Here is a 25,010-nt window from a genome sequence, read left to right as displayed (position 1 = left end):
CATCGCTTTATAATTAAAATCCTCAGCAAAATTGGCATACAAGGGACATACCTTAATGTAATAAAAGCCATCTGTGACAAACCCACAGTCAACATAATACTGAATGGGGAAAAGTTGAAAGCATTTCCTGAGAATGAGAACAAAACAAGGATGCCCACTCTCACCACTCCTCTTCAATATAGTACTGGAAGTCCTAGCCAGAGCAGTCAGACAAGAGAAAGAAATAAAAGGTATCCAAATCGGTAAAGAGAAAGTCAAAGTATCCTTCTTTACTGCCAATATGATTGTTTACCTTGAAAACCCTAAGGGCTCCTCCCGAAAGCTCCTAGAACTGATAAAAGAATTTAGCAAAGTTTCAGGATACCAGGTTAATGTACACAAATCAGTAGCTCTTTTATATGCCAACAGCAACCAAGCAGAGAATCAAATCAAGAACTCAACCCTTTTACAATAGGTTAAACAAACAAACAAACAACTTAGGGATATACCTAAAAAGGAGTTGAAAGACTTTTACAAGGAAAACTACAAAACACTGCTGAAAGAAATTATAGATGACACAAACAAATGGAAACACATTCCATGCTCATGGATGAGTAGAATTAATATTGTGCAAATGTCCATACTGCTAAAAGCAATCTACAAATTCAACACTATCCCCATCAAAATACCACCATCATTCTTCACACAGTTAGAAAAAACAATTCTAAAATTTGTATGGAACAAAAACAGAGCTCACATAGCCAAAGCAAGACTAAGAAAAATAACAAAGCTGGAGGCATCACACTACCTGATTTCAAACTATACTATAAGGCCATAGTCACCAAAACAGTGTGGTACTGGTATAAAAATAGCCACATAGACCAATGGAACAGAAGAGAGAAACCAGAAATAAACCCAAATACTTATAGCCAACTGATCTTCGACAAAGCAAACAAAAACATAAAGTGGGGAAAGGACACCCTTTTCAACAAATGATGCTGAGATAACTGGCTAGCCACAGTAGGAAAATGAATCTCATCTCTCACCAGATCCTCATCTCTCACCTTATACAAAAATCAACTCAAGATGGATTAAGGACTTAAACCTAAGACCTGAAACCATAACAATTCTAGAAGATAACATTGGAAAAATCCTTTTAGCCATTGGCTTAGGCAAGGATTTCATGATCAAGAACCCAAGAGCTAATGCAATAACAACATAGATAAATAGCTGGAACCTAATTAAACTAAAGAGCTTTTGCATGGCAAAAGGAACAAAAAAGCAGAGTAAACAGACAATCCACTGAGTTGGAGAAAATCTTCATAATCTATACACTTGACAAAGGACTAATATCCAGAATCTACAACAAACTCAAAACAGTAAGAAAAAACAATCCCATCAAAAAGTGGGCTAAGGACATGAATAGACAATTCTCAAAAGAAGATATACAAATGGCCAACAAACATATGAAAAAATGCTCAACATCACTAATGATCAGGGAAATGCAAATCAAAACCACAATGCAATACTACCTTACACCTGCAAGAATGGCCATAATCAAAAAATAAAAAAAACAGTAGATGTTGCCATGGATGTGGTGATCAGGGAACACTTATACACTGCTGGTAGGAATGTGAACTAGTGCAGCCACTATGGAAAACAGTGTGGAGATTCCTTAAAGAACTAAAAGTAGAACTACCACTTGATCCAGCAATCTCACTACTGGGTTTCTGCCCAGAAGAAAAGAAATCGTTATTTGAAAAAGATACTTGCACATGCATGTTTATAGCACAATTCACAATTGCAAAATTGTGGAACCAACCCAAATGCCCATCAATCAAAGAGTGGATAAAGAAACTGGCATGGGGGTCTGTTCCAAGATGGCCGAATAGGAACAGCTCCGGTCTGCAGCTCCCAGCATGATCAATGCAGAAGATGAGTGATTTCTACATTTCCAACTGAGGTACCTGGTTCATCTCACTGGGACTAGTTGGACACTGGGTGCAGCCCATGGAGGGCAAGCCAAAGCAGGGCAGGGTGTTGCCTCACTGAGGAAGCACAAGGGGTTGGGGGATTTCCCTTTCCTAGCCAAGGGAAGCCATGACAGACTGTACCTGGAAAAACGGGACACTTCCGCCCAAATACTAAGCTTTTCCCATGGTCTTAGCAACTGGCAGACCAGGAGATTCTCTCCTATGCCTGGCAGGTCCCACGCCCACAGAGTCTTGCTCACTGCTAGTGCAGCAGTCTGAGATTGATCTGCGAGGCTGCAGCCTGGTGGGGGGAGGGGCATCTACCATTGCTGAGGCTTGAGTAGGTAAACAAAGCAGCTGGGGAGCTTGAAATGGGCAGAGCCCACCACATATCAGCAAGGCCTACTGCCTCTATAGACTCCGCCTCTGTGGGCAGGGCATAGCTGAACAAAAGGCAGCAGAAACTTCTGCAGACTTAAAAGTTCCTGTCTAACAGCTCTGAAGAGAGCAGTGGTTCTCCCAGCATGGCGTTTGAGCTCTGAGAACGGACAGATTGCCTCCTCAGTGGGTCCCTGACCCCTCTGTAGCCTAACTGGGAGGCACCTTCCAATAGGGGCCAACAGACACCTCATACAGGTGGGTGTCTCTCTGGGAACGAAGCTTCCAGAGGAAGGATCAGGCAGCAATATTTGCTATTCTGCAATCTTTGCTGTTCTGCAACTCCGCTGGTGATGCCCAGGCAAACAGGCTCTGGAGTGGACCTCCAGCAAACTCCAACAGATATGAAGCTGAGGGACGTGACTGTTAGAAGGAAAACTAACAAACAGAAAGCAATAGAATCAGCATCAACAAAAAGGACACCCACACCAAAACCCCATCTGTAGGTCACCAACATCAAAGACCAAAGGTAGATAAAACCACAAAGATGGGGAGAAACCATAGCAGAAAAACTGATAATTCTAAAAACCAGAGTGCCTCTTCTCCTCCAAAGTATTGCAGCTCCTCGCCAGCAATGGAACAAAGCTGGATGGAGAATGACTTTGACGAGTTGGCAGAAGTAGGCTTCAGAAGGTTGGTAATAACAAACTTCTCTGAGCTAAAGGAGCATGTTCTAACCTATCACAAGGAAGCTAAAAACATTGAAAAAAGGGTAGACGAATGGCTAACTAGAATACAGTGTAGAGAAGACCTTAAATGACCTGATGGAGCTGAAAACTACGGCATGAGAACTTCGTGACACATGCACATGCGTCAGTAATTGATTTGATCAAGTGGAAGAAAGGATATCTTTCCACTTCACTGACTGAAGATCAAATTAATGAATTAAATGAGAAAACAAGATTCAAGAAAAAAGAGTATAAAGAAATGAACAAACCTCCAAGAAATATGGGACTATGTGAAAAGACCAAATCTATGTTTGATTGGTGTACCTGAAAGTGACAGGGAGAATGGAACCAAGTTGGAAAACACTCTTCAGGATATTATCCAGGAGAACTTCCCCAACCTAGTAAGGCAGGCCAACATTCAAATTCAGGAAATACAGAGAACACCACAAAGATACTCCTTGAGAAGAGCAACTCCAAGATACACAACTGTCAGATTCACCAAAGTTGAAATGAAGGAAAAAATGTTAAGGGCAGTCAGAGAGAAAGGTCAGGTTACCCACAAAGAGAAGCCCATCAGACTAACAGCGGATCTCTTGGCAGAAACTCTACAAACCAGAAGAGAGTGGGGGCCAATATTCGATATTTTAAAAGAAAAGAATTTTCAACCCAGAATTTCATATCCAGCCAAACTAAGCTTCATAAGTGAAGAAGAAATAAAATCCTTTACAGACAAGCAAATGCTGAGAGATTTTGTCACCACCAGGCCTGCCTTACAAGAACTCCTGAAGGAAGCATTAAACATGGAAAGGAACAACTGGTACCTGCCACTGCAAAAACATGCCAAATTGTAAAGACCATTGAAGCTAGGAAGGAACTGCATCAATTAATGGGCAAAATAACAAATGAACATCATAATGACGGATCAAATTCACACATAACAATATTTTTTTTTTTTTTTTTGAGACGGAGTCTTGCTCTGTCACCCAGGCTGGTGTGCAGTAGCTGGATCTCAGCTCACTGCAAGCTCCGCCTCCCGGGTTTACGCCATTCTCCTGCCTCAGCCTTCCGAGTAGCTGGGACTACGGGCGCCTGCCACCTTGCCTGGCTAGTTTTTTGTATTTTTTAGTAGAGACGGGGTTTCACCATGTTAGCCAGGATGGTCTCGATCTCCTGACCTCGTGATCTGCCCATCTCGGCCTCCCAAAGTGCTGGGATTACAGGCTTGAGCCACCGCGCCCGACCTACACACATAACAATATTAACATTAAATGTAAATGGGCTTAATGCCCCAGTTAAAAGACACAGACTGGCCAATTGGATAAAGAGTCAAGACCCATCAGTGTGCTGTATTCAGGAGACCCATCTCATGTGCAGAGACACATATAGGCTCAAAATAAAGGGATGGAGGAAGCTCTACCAAGCAAATGGAAAACTAAAAAAAACCAGGGGTTGCAATCCTAGTCTCTGATAAAACAGATGTTAAACTAGCAAAGATCAAAAGAGACAAAGAAGGCCATTACATAATGGTAAAGGGATCAATTCAACAAGAAGAGCTAACTATCCTAAATATATGTGCACCCAATACGGGAGCAACCAGATTCATAAAGCAAGTCCTTAGAGACCTGCAAAGAGACTTAGACTCTCACACAATAATAATGGGAGACTTTAACACCCCACTGTCAATATTAGATCAACAAGACAGAAGGTTAACAAGGATATGAACAAGGACTTAAACTCAGCTCTGCACCAAGTGGACCTAATAGACATCTACAGAACTTTCCACCCCAAATCAACAGAATATACATTCTTCTCAGCACCACATTGTACTTACTCTAAAACTGACCACATGATTGGAAGTAAAGCACTCCTCAGCAAATGTAAAAGAACAGAAATTTTAACAAATTGTCTCTCAGACTGTGGTGCAATCAAATTAGAACTCAGGATTAAGAAACTCATTCAAACCCACACTACTATATGGAAACTGAACAATCTGCTCCTGAATGACTACTGGGTACATAACGAAATGAAGGCAGAAATAAAGATGTTCTTTGAAACCAATGAGAACAAAGACACAACGTGCCAGAATCTCTGGGACACATTTAAAGCACCGTGTAGAGGGAAATTTATAGCACTTAATGCCCAAAGAAAAAGCAGGAAAGATCTAAAATTGACACCTTAACATCACAATTAAAAGAACTAGAGAAGCAAGAGCAAACACATTCAAAAGCTAGCAGAAGGCAAGAAATAACTAAGATCAGAGCAGAACTGAAGGAGATAGAGACACAAAAAAACCTTCCAAAAATAAATGAATCCAGGAGCCGTTTTTTTGAAAAGATCAACAAAATTGATAGACCACTAGTAAGAGTAATAAAGAAGAAGAGAGAAGAATCAAATAGATGCAATAAAAAAATGATAAAGGGGATCTCACTACTGATCCCACAGAAATACAAACTACCATCAGAGAATACTACAAACACCTCTATGCAAATAAACTAGACAATCTAGAAGAAATGGATAAATTCCTGGACACATACACCCTCCCAAGACTAAACCAGGAAGAAGTTGAATCTCTGAATAGACCAATAACAGGCTCTGAAATCGGGGCAATAATAGCCTACCAACCAAAAATGTCCAGGACCAGATGGATTCACAGCCAAATTCGACCAGAGGTACAAAGAGGAGCTGGTACCATTCCCTCTGAAACTATTCCAAACAATAGAAAAAGAGGGAATCCTCCCTCACTCATTTTATGAGACCAGCATCATCCTGATACCAAAGCCTGGTAAAGACACAACAAAAAAAGAGAATTTTAGACCAATATCCCTAATGAACATCGATGCAAAAATCCTCAATAAAATACTGGCAAACCGAATCCAGCAGCACATCAAAAAGCTTATCCACCAAGATCAAGTCAGCTTCATCTCTGGGATGCAAGGTTGGTTCAACATACAGAAATCAATAAATGTAACCCATGACATAAACACAACCAATGACAAAAACCACATGATTATCTCAATAGATGCAGAAAATGCCTTCAACAAAATTAAACAGCCCTTCATGCTAAAATCTCTTAATAAATTAGGTATTGATGGGACATATCTCAAAATAATACACACTATTTATGACAAACCCACAGTCAATATCATACTGAATGGGCAAAAACTGGAAGCATTTCCCTTGAAAACTGGCACAACACAGGGATGCCGTCTCTCACCACTCCTATTCAACATAGTGTTGGAAGTTCTGGCCAGGGCAATCAGGCAGGAGAAAGAAATAAAGGGTATTCAATTAGGAAAAGAGGAAATCAAATTGTCCCTGTTTGCAGATGACATGATTGTATAGTTAGAAAACCCCATTGTCTCAGCCCAAAATCTCCTTAAGCTGATAAGCAACTTCAGCAAAATCTCAGGATACAAAATCAATGTGCAAAAATCACAAGCATTGCTATACACCAATAACAGACAAACAGAGAGCCAAATCATGAGTGAACTCCCATTCACAATTGCTTCAAAGAGAATAAAATACCTAGGAATCCAACTTACAAGGGATGTGAAGGACCTCTTCACAGAGAACTATAAACCACTGCTCAACGAAATAAAAGAGGACACAAACAAATGGAAGAACATTCCATGCTCATGGATAGGAGGAATCAATATTGTGAAAGTGGCCATACTGCCCCAGGTAATTTATAGATTCATTGCCATCCCCATCAAGCTAACAATGACTTTCTTCACAGAATTGGAAAAACGACTTTAAAGTTCATGTGGAACCAAAAAAGAGCCTGCATAGCCAAGACAATCCTAAGGCAAAAGAACAAAGCTGGAGGCATCATGCTACCTGACTTCAAACTATACTACAAGGCTACAGTAACCAAAACAGCATGGTACTGGTACCAAAACAGAGATATAGACCAATGGAACAAAACAGTGGCCTCAGAAATAATACCACACATCTACAAACATCTGATCTTTGACAAAACTGACTAAAACAAGAAATGGGGAAAGGATTCCCTATTTAATAAATGGTGCTGGGAAAACTGGCTGGCCATATGTAGAAAGCTGAAACTGGATCCCTTCCTTACACCTTATACAAAAATTAATTCAAGATGGATTAAAGACTTAAATATTAGACCTAAAACCATAAACATCCTAGAAGAAAACCTAGGCAATACCATTTAGGACACAAGGCATGGGCAAAGACTCCATGACTAAATCACCAAAAGCAATGGCAACAAAAACCAAAATGAACAAATGAGATCTAATTAAACTGAAGAGCTTCTGCATGGCAAAAGAAACTACTATCAGAGTGAACAGGCAATCTACAGAATGGGAGAAAATTTTTGCAATCTACCCATCTGACAAAGACCTAATATCCGGATTCTACAAATAACTTTTACAAATTTACAAGAAAAAAAAAAAAAAAACAACCCCATCAAAAGTGGGCAAAGGATATGAACAGACACTTCTCAAAAGTAGACATTTATGCAACCAAGAGACACATGAAAAAATGCTTATCATTAATGGTCATCAGAGAAATGCAAATCAAAGCCACAATGATACCATCTCACACCAGTTAGAATGGGGATCATTAAAAAGTCAGGAAACGAGAGATGCTGGAGAGGATGTGGAGAAATAGGAAGGTGTTTACGCTGTTGGTGGGAGTGTAAATTAGTTCGACCATTGTGGAAGACAGTGTGGCGATTCCTCAAGGATCTAGAACCAGAAATACCATTTGACCCAGCAATCCCATTACTGGGTATATACCCAAAGGATTATAAATCATGCTACTATAAAGACATGTGCACATGTATGTTTATTGCAGCACTATTCACAATAGCAAAGACTTGGAACCAACACAAATGTCCATCAATGATAGACTAGATTAAGAAAACGTGGCACATATACACCATGGAATACTTTGTAGCCATAAAAACGGATGAGTTCATGTCCTTTGCAGGGACATGGATGAAGCTGGAAACCATCATTCTCAGCAAACTATCACAAGGACAGAAAACCAAACCCTGCATGTTCTCACTCATAGGTGGGACTTGAACAATGAGAACACTTGGAGACAGGGTGGGGAACATCACACACCAAGGCCTGTTGGGGAGTACGGGACTGGGGGAGGGGTAGCATTAGGAGAAATACCTAATGTAAATGATGAGTTGATGAGTGCAGCAAACCAATATGGCGCATGTATACCTATGTAAGAAACTTGCACGCTGTGCACATGTACTCTATAACTTAAAGTATAATAATAACAAAAAAGAAACTGTGGTATGTATGTATATACATATATACATGTATATATGAAGGAATACTACTCACCCATAAACAGGGATGAATTACAGCATTTGCAGTGACCTGGATGAGATGGCAGACTATTATTCGAAGCAAAGTAACTCAGGAAAGGAAAACCAAACACTGTATGTTCTTACTGATATGTGGGAGCTAAGCTATGAGGACACAAAAGCATAAGAATGACACAACGGACTTTGGGGACTTGGGGAGAAGAGTGGGAGAGGGGCAAGGAATAAAACACTACAAATACAGTGCAGTGTATACTGCTCGGGTGATGGGTGCACCAAAAGCTCACGAATCACCACTAAAGAACTTACTCATGTAACCAAATACCACCTGTACCCCAATAACTTATGGAAAAATAAAATAAAAAAATAAAAATAAAGAAAAAACCTGGATGTGCATCAGAGTTACCTGGAAAAATCTGCAATAATAAAGATTCCCAGGCCACATCTCTGGAGAAGTTGATTCAGTAGGTGTGGGTGGGTTCTGGGTTCTGTAAGATTTGGAAATTCTGGGAGTCCAGTCTTCCACTTTGAATATCTATTTCCGCAAGCAGAAGTCTTTCACTTCTAATCAGGGATAAAGCTTTCTGTTTACATATTTACAGAGAAGCAACAGAGTGACAGATTCATACTAAAGCATAAATGACTGGGATCTTAAATACAAGCATGGTGCACAGGAGGAGGGCAGGAAAAGTGGTCTAGATTGGTGAATGTCAGGAATATGGTATTTCTTGATCTTCCGGGATGGCCATTATTCACCCTTGGAAGAAACATACAGTTAGAAAAATCATTTTCAATATTTGGAAACATTTATTTGGCAAATAAAAACAATCCCTTTTTCTTTTTTCTGTTTTTTTTTTTTTTTTTTTTTTTTTTTTTTTGAGGCAGAGTCTCACTCTGTCACCCAGGCTGGAGTGCAGTGGTGTGATCTTGGCTCACTACAACCTCCACCTCCTGGGTTCAAGTGATTCCTGTGCCTTAGCCTCCTGAGTAGCTGGGATTACAGGTGTACGCCACCACACCCAGCTAATTTTTGTATTTCTTAGTAGAGACGGGGTTTTGCCATGCTGACCAGGCTGGTCTCGAACTCCTGACCTCAGGTGATCTGCCTGCCTCGGCCTCCCAAAGTGCTGAGATTACAGGCATGAGCCACCGCACCTGGCCACCCTTATTATTTTCGTGATAAAACAACTGCAAATAAAGCTAAATAGAATCTTTCAGCTGGTGGGGGATGCAGAAGGTAGTGATTTTTGTTGTTTTTGAGTCAGAGTCTCGCTCTGTTGCCCAGGCTAGAATGCAGTGGCATGATCTTGGCTCACTGCAACGTCTGCCTCCCAGGTTCAAGTGATTCTTAGGCTTCAACCTCCCGAGTAGCTAGAATTGCAGGTGCCTGCCATCATGCCCAGCTAATGTTTGTATTTTTAGTAGAAATGGGGTTTCACTGTGTTGGCCAGGCTGGTCTTGAACTCCTGACCTTATGTGATCCACCTGCCTCTGCCTCCCAAAGTACTGGGATTATAGGCATGAGCCACTGAACTTAGCCAGAAGGTAGTGATTTCTAAGCTGAGTATGTGTAGAGGCCATCAGAATCTCTGTGGGGGTATGTGTATGAGATTTTCATATTTATCTGAATAAGGCGTGTCTTAAAAAAAGTTGAATAACACTGCCCTAAACCAATTGGATCTTTCTTTCTGGGGAAGAGAAGGTGTGAATTCAAAGCAAAGCAGGAGGAGGTGAGTCCTCTGTTGGCCACAGATTCTAGCAGCTTCCCCTGGTGCATGGCAAATGAAGGGCTTTCTCCAAAAGATTGTAATTTTAAAGTACTCCCTGGTGTCTTCAACATAAAACTTTAAAAAAATTATTGGAGCCACTCGGCTGTAGCCCAGGTGATCGTGGCCTCTTATTTAATGCGCTGTATGTTCACCATGTCCTAGGTCAGGCCTACTTCAAATCGCACCTTCCGGGAAAGCTCATTGCTTTTTATCAACAGCTTGATTTACGACCAGCGAAAATCCATAGCCCTCTGTGACCCTTCTAAAAAGCTTGCCTTTCACATCTTGTCCTCTTCAGAGGGAATAAAACACTCTAATTTCTTCTATCAGTGATTGGCTAGAAACACTACCTTCACCAGTAGTTTCTTTGAGAGAGACTTGGGCTGAGGGTGAGAGACCCCAGAGATAGGGCTGGTCTCACAATGTACCGAGACCAATATGTAAGAGCCTGTTCTCTGCAGAGAAAACAGAAACAGGAATTTGTACACAATCACAAAGGCAGCTTAGGCTGGCAGACAGTATGTTCTGAACCTTATTGGTTCTCATAACCTGTCTCCATATGTTTTCATAACCTTAGGACTGTTATGTCATGAGGGGGAAGGTGGGGGAGGAAAGATTGGCCAAAAAAAAAAAAAAAAAATCAGTTAGGTATTTAATTTGTTGGAAATAGTTCCCTACCAGTATGATAAATCATTGCTAACAATTATTAATCCAATTGAATCTTTTAAGACTGAAAAATGGAGTTACCTATGGTGTGGTGTTTCCTCTGTGTTTGTCTAACTATATGTCAGGCAGCTAGCAGGAAATCATAATGGAAAGGAATCCAAATCAAACAGAATCTCCTCTATCCCTCTCTCAATCTCCTTTATCACTAGTCTAGTCAAATTATACCGAAAAATCAAGTGTTAATTACAGAATTAAGGTGCAGAAAGACTATTTTACATAGCCAAAACCAGGAGCAGTGATGAATTAACTTTAGTTGCTTGGGATTAAAAAGAGAATTTGAATGAATACCTGCTAAAGCTGGAAATGCAGTATTTAATTGGAAAGCCAGCTTCCTACAGCAGAAGGATGAAGAGAGGGAGCAGCTGTGGCTGGCTGTGTCCTCCCAACTGCTGCTCTGACAGCTAGGAGGCACAGGCTTATAGTGATAGGTTCCCATCCCCTCAGAAATGGGGGAAGGGGCTTGTCATGGCATCTCATGTCTGTAATCCCAGCACTTTGGGAGGCTGAGGCGGAAGGATTGCTTGAAGCCAGGAGTTTGAGACTAGCCTGGGGCAACATAGCAAGACCATGTCTCTACCAAAAAAAAAAAAAAAAAAAAAAAAAGGAAAAGGAAGCTGCTACCTCTGGAAATACTGAAATGGTGGTAGAGCACCTCTCAGGTATAGAAATGCAAACATAGCATTATAGGAGATCCTGTAAAATGTCAGGAAGGATTGATTGGCAAAGACTGAAATAAACGCCAACGCTTATGTTGGGAAGGAAGAATGCAGTCACGGACATTTTCATATAGCGCTAGTGGGAGTACAGATTGCTGTGATCTTTCTGGAGGGCACTTAAACTGTTTTATCAAAACTTCAAATGTGCATTTCCTTTGATCCAGAAATTTCATTTGTAGAAATTTCTTGAACAAATAAAGATGTATGTCCAAGGATGTTCGTCCCAGTATTTTTACAGTAGGGAACTATGGAAAGAATTGTTAAGTTAGTTATAGTGCATTCATACACAGGCATACTACATAACCATTATAAATGATATCTGGAAAGATGTAGAGAAAAATGTTATCAGATGTTTTCTTCCATATAGAAAAATTTCAGGGTTTTTTTAAATAAGAGGAAAAGAAATTCAGGAGAACTCCTTACCCTTCAATGATTGCAAAATAAAGCTATTTCCCTTCTTTAATATTAGGGCTACACTGTGAGGCACGTATGCTAAGGATTAAGAAAGGTACTTGTTATAGTTTTCCCATTTAGAGGAGAAGCCTTGAGTAATTAACTCTCAACTCTTGGAGTCAAGAGACCATTAGAGAGTTCTGCTCAGGGAAAACTCTAGCAATTATGTGTTTAACAAAGCCTTAGAGTGCTTTGCTAACAGTGGACATATTAAAGTTATTTATAGAATAAATGTACATGCAATGAATGAATGAATGAATGCAGTGAATGCCTTGCAGGGATAGAAGGGACAAGATAAACCATCAAAACTCTCATTCTACAAATGAGATACTGAGAGTGGGCAACTAGAGACTTGCACAGGTGCACACAGCTAGTAGGTGGCAGTGACAGAACTAGAGTCCAGGGCCCCTGACCCTTAGCACTCAACACTGCTAACATCTGTTGTGACTTCACAGCATCAAGAAGGAGCTGTGGTGTGTCAGATCCCTTCTGTCTCCAAGCCAAGTCCAGTAAGGGCCACTTGGATGCAATCACTAGCTGTTGGCAGGACACTGTTTAAGGCTGTGGTTCAACTTAGGGCTGCTGATAACCACAGTATTTCGTGCGTGGATGATTCCCAGTAAACATTGATGGTAATAGTGGTGGGAATGCTGTTTCTTTTGCCCTGGGAAGAGACACACTGAATATCTCCTACACATCATCCAGGTCACCTGTGACTGCAGCCACTGAAAGCAGTCAGGGTGCGCTGAGGTTTGCAGCTGAGGAAGTGCAGTATTCTCTTTCCTCTTGAAGGATATACCCCTAGCAAAGTCCTAGAGAACGTAGTTTTCTACTGTTTTAATATTCCTTCCCGTTATTCCCCTTTTCCACCTGTTACATTTCCTTCTCCTTACCTCTTTCTTCCCATGTTTTCCAAAAACCTCCCAGCACATATATCAAAGGACTATAAATGGCATCAAATAAATCTATGGTTCTTAAACCGTATTAAAGTGTTTTATTATGGAAAATTTCAAATGTACACAAAAGTAGCAATCATGCCTATGTCCATATTACTTACCCTCATCAATTGCCCAAAATTTGCCAAACTTGTTTCAACTATTCCCCCTTTGAACTCTTCCTTTTGAGTATTTTAAAGCACATCCTAGGCACCATTGAATCTCTGAGAAGAAATTTTTAAAAAACACAATCTCTATGCCATTAGCAAACAAACAAATTAACAATAATTCCATAATATCATCTAACGTTCAATTCATGTTCAAGTTTCTCCAGCTACCTCAGAAATGTATTTTTATAATTGCTTTGACTCAAACAAAACAAGGTGTAGGTCTATTGCACTTGGTTGATATATTTCTCAAGTTTTTTTAAAAAAATCTATCAATCATGAACTTACCTATTTTATTGAGTAAAATTTACATAACATAAAATTAGCCTATTTATTTATTTATTTTTGAGACAAAGTTTTGCTCTTGTTGCCCAGGCTGGTGTACAATGGTGCAATCTCAACTCACTGCAAGTTCTGCCTCATGGGTTCAAGTGATTCTCCCACCTCAGCCTTCAGAGTAACTGGGACTACAGGTGTGTGTCACCACGCCTGGCTAATTTTGTATTTTTAGTAGATACAGGGTTTCACCATGTTGATCAGGCTGGTCTTGAACTCCTGACATCAGGTGATCCATCCACCTTGGCCTCCCAAAATGCTGGGATACAGGTGTGAGCCACTGCACCCAGTCAAAATTAGCCATTTTAAGGAGAACAGTTCAGTGGCATTTAGTATACCCACAAAGCTGTACAAATACCACTTATTTCTAGTTCCAAAACATTTTCCTCACACCAAAAGGAAACCCAAAGCCCTATTCATTAAGCAGTTGCTTTTCATTCTCCCCTTCCACCAGCTCCTGGCAACCATCAATCTGCCTTTTGTTTCTACGGATTTACCTATTCTGAATATTTCATAAAATAGAATTATAAAATACACGTCTTTTTGTCTGGCTTTTTTTCCCTTAGCATGCTTTTGAAGTTCATCAATATTGTAGCATGAATCAGTACTTCATTCCTTTTTATGGCTGAATATTTCACTGTGTATATATACCACACTTAATACATTAATTTGTTGATGGATGTTCTCACACTGCTATAAGGGCGTAATTTATAAAGGAAAGAGGTTTAATTGACTCACAGTTCTGCATGACTGGGGAGGCCACAGGAAACTTACAATCATGGCAGAAGGGGAAGAAAACACGCTCTTCTTCACATGGCAACAGAGAGAAGAATGAGTGCCCAGTGAAGGGGGAAGTCCCTTATAAAACCATCAGCTCTCGTGAGAACTCAGTCACTATCATGAGAACAGGATGGGGGAAATGACCCTCATGATTCAATTATCTCCACCTGGTCCTTCCCAGGACACGTGGAAATTATGGAAACTACAATTCAAGATGAGATTTGAGTGGGGACACAGTCAAACAATATCAATGGACATTTGGGCTGTTTCCATCTTTTGGCTATGGTGAACAGTGCTGCTATAACATGCATATACATGTATTTGTTTGAATACCAGTTTTCAATTATTTTGGTTATATACCCCAAAGTGGAATTGCTGGGTCATATGGTAACCTTGTTTAGCTGTTTGAGGAGCCACCAAACTGTTTTCCACAGAGGTGGTACTATTTTACATTCCCATCAGCAATGTATGAGGGTTCCAAATGTCTCCACATCCTTGCCAGCACCTGTTATTTTCTGTATTTTTGAGCATAGGAATCATACTGTGTGGAGTGGTGTGAAGTGGTACCTCCTTGTGGTTTTGATGTGCATTTCCCTAATGAGTAATGATGCTGGGCATCTTTCATGTGCTACTTGGCCATTTATATATCTTATTTGCAGAGATGTCTATTCAAGTCCTTTGTCCATTTTAGAAATGGACTGGGTTGTTTGTCTTTTTGTTATTGCTGCCTTTTAAAATCTAATAGTTTTCCTGACTCCTCTCCTTTCTCATGCTATTTATTTACTGAAAGAACCAGGTCATTTGTCCTATAGAATTTCCCTCATTCCCCACTTGGCTGTTTACTCATGTTATTTGTGGTGTAATTTAACTAGTTTTTCTATCCTCTTACTTCCTGTAAAGAGATAATTTAGAAGCAGAGGCTTGATTAGATGTGTGTTGTTATTTTGTGGGGGTACTTCACAGATGGTAAAGGTCCATGCCATTTCTAGAGCATTACAGTGAGAGGCACATAATACCTAGTTGTCCACTTTTTAATTATCCCCACTGTATGTTGAGGAACCTAAGGTTCTGCAGGGTTGCTTAAGGACCCTGAAAATGTTTAATTCGAATTTTGTTTTAAAAACACACAATTGACCATTGTCTTCTGGACTTCCTTAGGCTGGAGAGGAAGCCAAGTAGGTGAACCCCTGCCCTCCAACCTCCTTCAGAGTTGCTATGCATTTGTGTATTTGGGTTCTAGGTAAGATTTCATCAGAAAAAGTACTACACTAATTTTTAAAAATATAAAATAAAATGAACATATAATAAAGTGCATCCCTTCTAAAACGTTAGCTGATTATGTAATTCCATCATAAGTGGGGACTTTGGAAGACAGCAAGACCTTGAACTCAAAGGGAAGAAAGTTATTTAATGAAGGAATAGGTACATTTAATGGGAGACATGGTGGAATCTTTTTGGTGTCCCTGAAATCATACAACAAGGGAATCATAGTCTTCCCAGATTATACTCCCCAGATTGCCTCCCATTCATATCATATGTTCCTGCCTCATTAAATGAAAGTGGACTTTTAATAAAAGCAATTCACATTTTACAGTACAGCCCAAAGTTTTATGAGAGAACCACAATAAAAAATGGAAGATGATGTGGTAAGAATGTCTGAGAACCTGGCAATTGCCTCTAGTGTAGTATACAGTTGCCCTTCAGACGTCTTTTGCTGGAAAGATCTCTAATTCTGGTCACAAGAAAAGATCCTCTATCTTTCTGACACAGAATATACACACTTTTTGTAATACCTTAAATCAAAACCTGATAGTCCACTAGGCTCTTCCCTTGGCATTCTATTAAAATTGAGCTCCTCTCTGTAACTGAATGTTGAACACACCAAGGTGATGGATAGTGCATCAGTCCCTGTCCCCAGGATTTTGGAGGCAAAGTCTCCAACCTTCTTGTGGCTAGAAGGAGATTTATGAATCTTTGCCTCAATTCCAGTTTAATCCTCAAGTGTCTGCTTTTAAATTGTCGAAGGCCTGTAAAGTCTGCCCTTCATGAAAATAGGAACAGCAGGATGGACACAGAACTGGATCACATTGTAAGAAGACAGAGTGATCACTGAGTCCCCGTATTTCTTCTGGGATGAGAAGACTTCAGTTCTAATTACCCTGTTCTTCTGCTCTGTAGTATTGTTTTCAGACTAGAAGATTTTGCTAGTAGAAGGAACACTTTAGCCAGAGTCACTGCTTATTCACTGAATACAGTTATGCGCCATGCAATGATATTTTGGTCAACAATGAACCCCATATATGAGGATGGTCCCATAGGATTATAATTGAGCTGACAACTTCTTATCATCTAGCAACATTGTAGACGTTGTAACATCTAGTGCAACACATTACTCATGTGTTTGTGATGATGCTGGCATAAACAAACCTACTGCCATGCCAGCTGTATAAAAGTATAGCACATACAATTCTGTACAGTACATAATATTTGATAATGATAATTAACTAGGTTACTGGTTTATATATTTACTATACTATATATTTTTTACTATTAGAGTATACTCCTATTTTTAAAAAAAAGTTAGCTGTAAAACAGCCTCAGGCAAGTTCTTCAGGAGATATTCTAGAAGAAGGCATTGTTATCACAGGAGACGGCAGCTCCATGTGTGTCATTGCCCCTGAAGACCTGCCAGGGGGACAAGATGTGAAGGAGGAAGACAGTGAAATTGCTGTGTAGGCCTAGACTAATGTGTGTTGCTTGTGTCTTAGTTTTTTTTTTTTTAAAAAAAACAAAGTTTAAAAAGTAAAAAACAAAAATAAAAAATTTAAAAATTAGAACAAAGCGGTCAGGCGCGGTGGCTCAACGCCTATAATCCCAACACTTTGGGAGGCCGAGGCAGGCAGATCAAGAGGTCAGGAGATCGAGACCATCCTGGCTGACACGGTGAAACCCCGTCTCTACTAAAAATACAAAAAAATTAGCCAGGCGTGGTGGCGAGCCCTGTAGTCCCAGCTACTCGGGAGGCTGAGGCAGAAGAATGGCGGGAACCTGGAAGGTGGAGCTTGCAGTGAGCCGAGATTGCACCACTGCACTCCAGCCTGGGCAACAGAGTGAGACTCCGTCTCAAAAAAAAAAAAAAAAAAAAAAAAAAAAGAAATTAGAACAAAGATTATAAAATAAGGATATAAAGAAATAAAATATTTTTTGTACAGCCATATATGTGTGTTTTGAGCTAAATGTTACTGCAAAAAAGAGAGATACATTTTTTTAAGTTTCTAAGGTAAAAATGTTACAGTAAGCTAAGGTTAATTTATTATTGAAAAAAATTTAAAAATCAATTTAGTGTCGCCTAAATGTACAATGTTTATAAAGTCTACAGTAATGTACAGTATGTCCCAGGCTTTCCCATTCACTCACCCTCACTCACTAACTCACCCAGGGCAAATTCCAGCCTGCAAGCTCCATTCCTGGTAAGTGCCCTATACAGGTGTGCCATTTAAAAAAGCTTTTTATAAATGTTACCATACCTTTTCTATGTTTAGATATGTTTAGATACAAAAATATTTACCATTGTGTTACCGTTGCCTATGGTATTCAGTACAGTAATACGCTGTACAGGTTTGTAGCCTAGGAGAAATGGCTATATCATACCATCTAGGTCTGTCCTCACTCAGACAGGATCAAATCCCCACTGTACCCCTTGGTCACTGTCTGATTTTAGACCAATCACTTACGCTCTCTGTGCTTAAGTTCTTATCGTTATAATGGCAGCGGCTGCCTCACAGATTTGTGAAGAGTAAAAACGTTACCCCACCCCTACTCTTCGTAGCAGCGATGAATACATTGTAAGTACACTTTAAATGGTACACATTCATATATTGGAAACATGTTAATAACAGAAAAAACTTCAGCTAATATTTCTAAGTGTGAAACTAATGGTCAGTGAGGAATACCGGATTTTAGTTGACATTTTAAGTGAAGCACATGCCTCACTCACGTTCCCCTGTGGGTCCTCTGGCTCGGATGATAAATATCGGTCTGTGGGAACTGACAGAATGGCTGCCAAAGATCTGGCAATAGGAAGGATCTTCTTATCACAGGCTGTGCTTCGAATCCTGGGGAATTTCTGTTTTCTTTACCATTATCTCTTCCTTTACTTCACTGGGCTCAGGTTAAGGTCTACAGAGTTGATTATCAAGCACCTGACTGTAGTCAACTCTTTATTCTTAACCCTCTCAAAGAGTTTGGCAGACAATAGCAGCTTTGGAGTGGAAACCTTCCCTAAGTGATTTCAGATGCAAACTTCTTTTCTATGTTCACAGAGTAGGTAGGGGCGTTTCCACTGGCACCACCTGCTTCTGAGTGTCTTCCAAGGGATCACAATCAGTCCCAGGAACTCCAGGTGGGCAGAGTTGAAAGTAAAAGCCCCTAAGTACATTGGTTGCTCCATATTCCTGTGGTGGATCCTGTAAATTCTGGTAAATATCTTTTTTCCTATGTATGTGACTGGCAAATTGAGTAACAGAAACATCACAAAGACAAAAGATTTAGGATACTACTCTCCTGTTCGTCCTGACAAAAGCAGAGAGTCACTCCATGCCACATTGCTGCTGTTCCCAGATGTTTTATGTTTGGGAATCATGCCAGTGGCTCCATGGTTTTCATTCTTTACAGGCACGAGCAGCAAGTCCAATACATACATAGGACCAATATCCCCCCCAAATTCTTCCCTGAGTCCAGAGCTATCAAAATCATGCTCCTTCTGGTGACCAATTTAAAAAAAAATCATTTTATGCCCCCTTCTTCACCTTTCGTTTAGCTCTTTTTAATACTCCTAGTTGGCTGATGGTGCACTTTTCTGTAACAACCAAGTCAAGTTTCCCAAATGTCAGCCCTTTGTTCTTAGGAGTAGAGACTCCCCAGTGTATTCAAGCTTTGCTTTTTCTGGGTAAGTAAACCCCCTAATCTCAGAAATATGTGAATTATATGTGTTTGTACAATCTGCGTCTGTATAGGTACACTCTATGATGTTCACACAATGATGAAATGACACCTAACCATGCATTGCTGAGAATGTATCCCCAACATTAAGTGACATATGACTGAAGTTCTATTATCATTGCTGACATCATCATCATCACTGTCCTCCTCATCATCATCACCATCATCATCATTATGCCTGTATTCCAACATAATGTTGGAAGAGAGGACAATTAATGCCTCTGTTAACCTTCTGTAACTCAGAAGAAAAGGGCTGAGAAGCAAAGGAAGAAAAAGCAGCCAGTCCAAGGCTCAGACCAGCTGCTGGCCCCACAAACTCCATATGTACTGTAGGAACTTAATTGCCTTTTTAATTGCCCAGACAGAATTCTCATGGATTGGCCATGAGAATTTTGGCTTGATTTCACCAGCTTTTATTGAAGCTGATAAAAAGAACTATATACAATAAAAGTGAATTTTTAGACACAAATATCAAGGTTCATCAGCCCCCAAGCCCTTTCTCCAAGTCAGTCCCCAACTATGACTGTAAGCCAAGGTGAGCAGATACTGTTAAAAGAAAGGTCACCTCAGGCACACACACAAAATAAAACTGCATAGCAGGCCTTCTAGGGGCCTCCTCCCTATTCACCAAGGCTGTGTTCCTTATAATATAGAAATCATGCTTTGTGTGTACAGAGTTAGGTGTAAAATGTTCAATATGTCCAACAACTGGAGAAAATCTAAATGCTCAACAGTGGGAAGACAGGGAAGTATAAGTGAATTTTGAAACATTAAAAAGGATGCTGCAGAAAATGGATTGATGGGGAAAGATTTTCATGATAAATTACTTACAAAATAAGGCAGGGGACATTTTACATATTTATACTATTTCTTTTAAGTTTTGGGTATGTTTAGTCTTGAAGGAACTATGTGTAGTTTATATGGGAAGAGAAAGGAGTTTCTACTATAAACCTTTGATATATTTGCATGGATTGGCTTATCAGGCTAGCTAACTGTAGAAGGCACAGACATTTTGGAGCAACGGGAATGAAGCAGAGAGTGAGAATGGCTCCACTTGGGAAGAGGAGAGAAAGGGCTTGGGGAACAAGCCTAGATCACACTTGGGAAGAAGAGGGAAAGGGCTTGGGGAACAAGCCTAGATCACATAGAAGCAGTACTGCCTGGTTAATGGGGGAAGGTGCAGATGGAAAAATTAGTGGAGTAAATGAAGGCTTGGTGTGATGCACCAAACTCCAGACTTTGAGCCTTTCTTAGTTTGGTCTAAGTATGTGGGGTAGTAGGGTAATGTCAGGGCCTGGGCTCCAGCTGACATGAAGTGGGATAGGAGTGACCCTGTGATGTTTCTATTTTGTTGTTATTGTTTTGACCTTTATATTCTTTCTTTAACCTACTTGGTTCTGAGTGGGGAGACTTGACTGTCCCCTCTTGAGTATCTTAAAGCCCAGGAGTGATGCAACAAACATCAGCTAAAAGAAAACAAGTGGGTTCAGAGGGAGAGTGATAATGCGGACAACACATACGTGGATCCTTTTCTTCTTCTTTTTTTTTTTATTATACTTTAAGTTCTAGGGTACATGTGGATAACGTGCAGGTTTGTTACATATGTATACTTGTGCCATGTTGGCGTGCTGCACCCATCAACTCGTCATTTACATCAGGTATAACTCCCAATGCAAGTAGCAGTTCACTGCCCTCAATGTACTGCCCCAGGTAGAAGATGGGTTAGGATTCAGAGCCTAACATCAAACATTGGGTACTTTGTTTCAACAGGTTAAAAAGAAACTCATGGTGTCACTGCAAATATATCTGAAAGGTGTTGGCAGCTTCAAAGGGATTCATTAAGAGATTTTCTCATTAAAATACTTGGAAGTTTACTAAACTGCATAAAGGTGCTTTTATAAAAGCAGGCCCAGGAGGCATTTTAATAAAGACCTCCAGTTAGATAACTGGACCAAGAGAGCTGTGTTAAAGGCTTGGAAGGGAGAGCAGTTTGCTGTAACACATCTTCAAGGGTGAAGTTCCTAACCCTTCTCACCTTGACTTTCCCTTCTTTAAAATGGTAATAATAATAGCCAGCCTAAACTTGGTGCTGTGTGGAGTGCCTGTAGTCCCAGATACTCAGGAGGCTGAGGCAGGAGGATTGCTTGAGCCCAGGAGTCCAGCCTGGGCAACATAATGCAGACCTTTGCTCTAACAATAAATAAATAAATAAACAGACAAATCAAATACTCAGCCTTACAGTGATGTTGAAAGGATTAAATACTATTTTTATTTATTTGTGAAAAAAGTCTATTATTAAATTGCAACTAATTAATGTTAATTCTTTTTTTTTTTTTTTTTTTTTTGAGACGGAGTCTCACTGTGTCTCCCAGGCTGGAGTGCAGTGGCCGGATCTCCACTCACTGCAAGCTCCTCCTCCCGGGTTCACGCCATTCTCCTGCCTCAGCCTCCCGAGTAGCTGGGACTACAGGCGCCTGCCACCTCGCCCGGCTAGTTTTTTGTATTTTTTTAGTAGAGAGGGGGTTTCACCGTGTTAGCCAGGATGGCCTTGATCTCCTGACCTCGTGATCCGCCCGTCTCGGCCTCCCAATGTTAATTCTTTTATAGGTAATACAAAAGGTACTCAACATTACCATCTGAACCAAAATCTGTGGCACTTGGTTTAGAAAGATCCTAGGTTTTCTCTCGGTGACTCATACCTAAAAGACAAGTGATAGAAGAGGAAGGTTCAACTCAGCCCACTCCTCAAGGCTCAGAATGATGAAAATGGTGGGATGTTCAAGGAAGGAGGTAGTCAGAAGGTCAGAATTTGAATAAGAACGGAAATATTTTCTCATCCCCATCATGTTCAAGTGATACTTGGTCTTAAGAAGTGAAACCTATAAGGGCTGATAAAATTTTGGAGCTTTCTGAAAGAGTGCTCAAAAAGATAAGAAAGAAGAGAGGAGCCATTGTTGAAATGACATATACACACTGTAATAGTGAACCCTGGACAAAGAGATACACCATTATTGCAATTTGGCTTTCAGTCCAGAGACCAGTTCAGCCAAATACTTTGTTCACGCTTTTTAAAACTCAGTGGCGAGTACATAAAAATGTCTGCAACCCCGAAGAGGTTGTTAAATTCTTTCTTAAGAACAAGACAGAAAGGAGAAGTGATTTACTGGAGTAGGTTGCTGGGTTTGTTTTTTATTTTTATTTTTGCTCTTCTAATTCCCAAGCCCACAGCAGCCCGTCTAGTTGAATCTTGATTTGTTTTTGTCTCATATGAATGTGAACATCCATCCTCCCAGCAGAAATGGTAAATAGCTGTACACGTCTCTGTCATGAAGTAGTCATAAATAACCATCATTTATGGGGCTGGTGGGAGGGCAACTTTTGAGCTTACAGAACTACCTGCAGAAACACTGTTCTGTGAAGTTTTTTTGTAACTGAAGGAGAGAAAACATTGATTTTTGTTGAGGTTGCTTAAAAGTATTATTTTAAAGTAATACATATATGCAGTTAAAAAAAAGAAGCTGCCATGTCATAGAATGGCATTAAATGAAAAGACTGTGTCCTGTGTGGCATCCACTTCTCTGCCCCAGTTGTATCCACTTATGGATTATAAGTTTTAGGTTACACAAATCATGCATGAATATGATTGTAAAAATTTCAAACCATACAGCATACAGATAAGCTTGAGTCCCTCTAGACCATCACTCCAATTACATTGCCCTTCTCAGAGGTAACTGCCATTGTTAACACTGGTTGGTTTTCTCCCAGATCTCTATGATCTTTATAAGTATGCATGTTTTGGTTTTTATTTTACAGAAATGGTATACCACATTTGTTATCTAGCGTCTTGCTTTTTTGACTTAACAATACATTTTGAATATCTTTCCATGTCAGTAAATATATCTTCATTTTGCTTCTTTAAACTGCTGTATACTATGAATGTGGGATAATTTATTTCTGTACAATAAACACTTAGATATTTCCAATTCTTCATTATTACAACATGGAGCTGCAATGAACATCATTGTCCCTACTTTTTGGTATATACATGAAAGTTTTTCTCTGAAATAGATAAAAAGTATCAATTTTCAGCTTGTAATCCCGGCTACTCAGGAGGCTGAGGCGGTAGAATCATTTGAACCCAGGAGTCAGAGGTTGCAGTGAGCCGAGATGGCACCACTGCACTCTAGCCTGGTCGACAGAGTGAGACTCCATTCCCCGTCACCCCCCAAATTATCAGTTTTCAGCGATTTATATTTTTAGTTTTGTGGTTTTTTTTTTTTTTTTTGAGACAGGGTCTCACTGTTGCCCAGGTTGGAGTGCAGTCGCGCAATCTCAGCTCAACCTCTGCCTCCCAGGCTCAAGTGATTCTCCTGCCTCGGCCTCCCAAATAGCTGGGACTATAGGCACGTGCCACCACGCCCAGCTAATTTTTTTGTATTTTTGGTAGAGACAGAGTTTCGCCATGTTGGCTAGGCTGGTCTCGAATTCCTGGCCTCAAGTGATCCGCCTGCCTTGGGCTCCCAAAGTGTTGGTATTACAGGCATGAGCCACTGCAGCTGGCCTATTTTTAGTTCTTTTGTTGGCTAGTTATCGTGATCATTTAGAACAATATGCTAATTATTTATTTCTTGATTTACCAAATATAGATCTTATCAATTGACTTTTTACTATGAAAGATGAGGAATTTAGCTATATATATGACTTTTCATTCCCAAGTTTTATTAAATATATTTTTATTATTGGCTCTTCTGTTGATTACCACTTTATATAACACACTTAAGTGTCTAGTTCTTACACAGTCAACTTTAGACAATATCTTTTCATTCTCTACGATTAACAATGACGATACTAATATTTCTACTTCATCTGCTCTTCTCTTCTCCCAACCTGGGTCAGTTATAGTAATACTTTTCCTCTGTCCAGGTGTATAAATTTTCCATTCTATTCTATAATTATTTCATTATATATTATACAACCCTGCCTTCATCTTTTATGTGCTTTTGGGGCTACCAAATGCGCTGCTTTTACCTGTAAATTAAATCTTAATCACTCTCTTTTTTCCAGAAAGTCATCAAATTCACTACTGTATTAATGGATTCTCCCTTCTGTTCTTTTTGTCTATCTTTAATATTGTTTCAGTAAGAATTTGGATGAAGGGATTGTAAATGCATGAGTCCAGACATCCATCTTGAACCACACAAAGCAGGAACTTTTAAAAGATCCTCTTCAGTGTCACTGTTTCTTTTAAGGCATTTTCAACATTTCATAGCAGCCAGTTTCAGCAAACAAGGCAATTCGTAGTTTTTAATTAGCTAAAGACAAGTGAAAGTGATCTATAAACAAAACCACAGAACCAAACCTTAAAACCCAGCAAAAATGGTGTTCATCACTGATTCTGTTACAAGATACAATTGAAAAACTTACCTCTAACTCTTATCTGTCATCTTGGATAACAAGGGGAGGGACTGGGGGAAACCCCAGTGATCATAACGGAGCTACGAAGATAGGTTGTTTAATGGCGCATGCTGTGCTGGGGCTGCCTCTGGGAACTGGCACTGCTCGCAGTCCATGGCAAGGCAGTGATTCCAAATTTGGAATCCAGGAATTCTGACACTTCAGAGCTGCATGAGTTTTCGCTACTTAATTTCTTAAGTTTCAGCTTCCTTGTCTATAAAGTAGGAGTAATAATAGTGTCGACCTCATAGGGTTGTTATGTGTATTAAACGAAAATACATGTAAATCATTTGGTTCAATGCCAACA

General features: G+C 40.0%; 1 long non-coding RNA gene across 1 annotated transcript in view; it reads right to left on the bottom strand.

The window, feature by feature from the left end:
* Positions 1-24,803, bottom strand: part of LOC123568384 (uncharacterized) — an 88,752-nt gene extending 63,949 nt beyond the window's left edge. Inside the window, exon 1 of the long non-coding RNA XR_012422398.1 lies at positions 24,674-24,803. This is a non-coding gene — a long non-coding RNA (uncharacterized lncRNA). The remainder of the gene's footprint in view (positions 1-24,673) is intronic.
* Positions 24,804-25,010: the final 207 nt, after the last annotated feature.

This window comes from Macaca fascicularis, chromosome 13 (assembly GCF_037993035.2).
Source record: "Macaca fascicularis isolate 582-1 chromosome 13, T2T-MFA8v1.1".
Taxonomy (NCBI): domain Eukaryota; kingdom Metazoa; phylum Chordata; class Mammalia; order Primates; family Cercopithecidae; genus Macaca; species Macaca fascicularis.
Note: the sequence above shows the minus strand (reverse complement) of the source record. Positions and strands in the feature narration are given on the sequence as shown.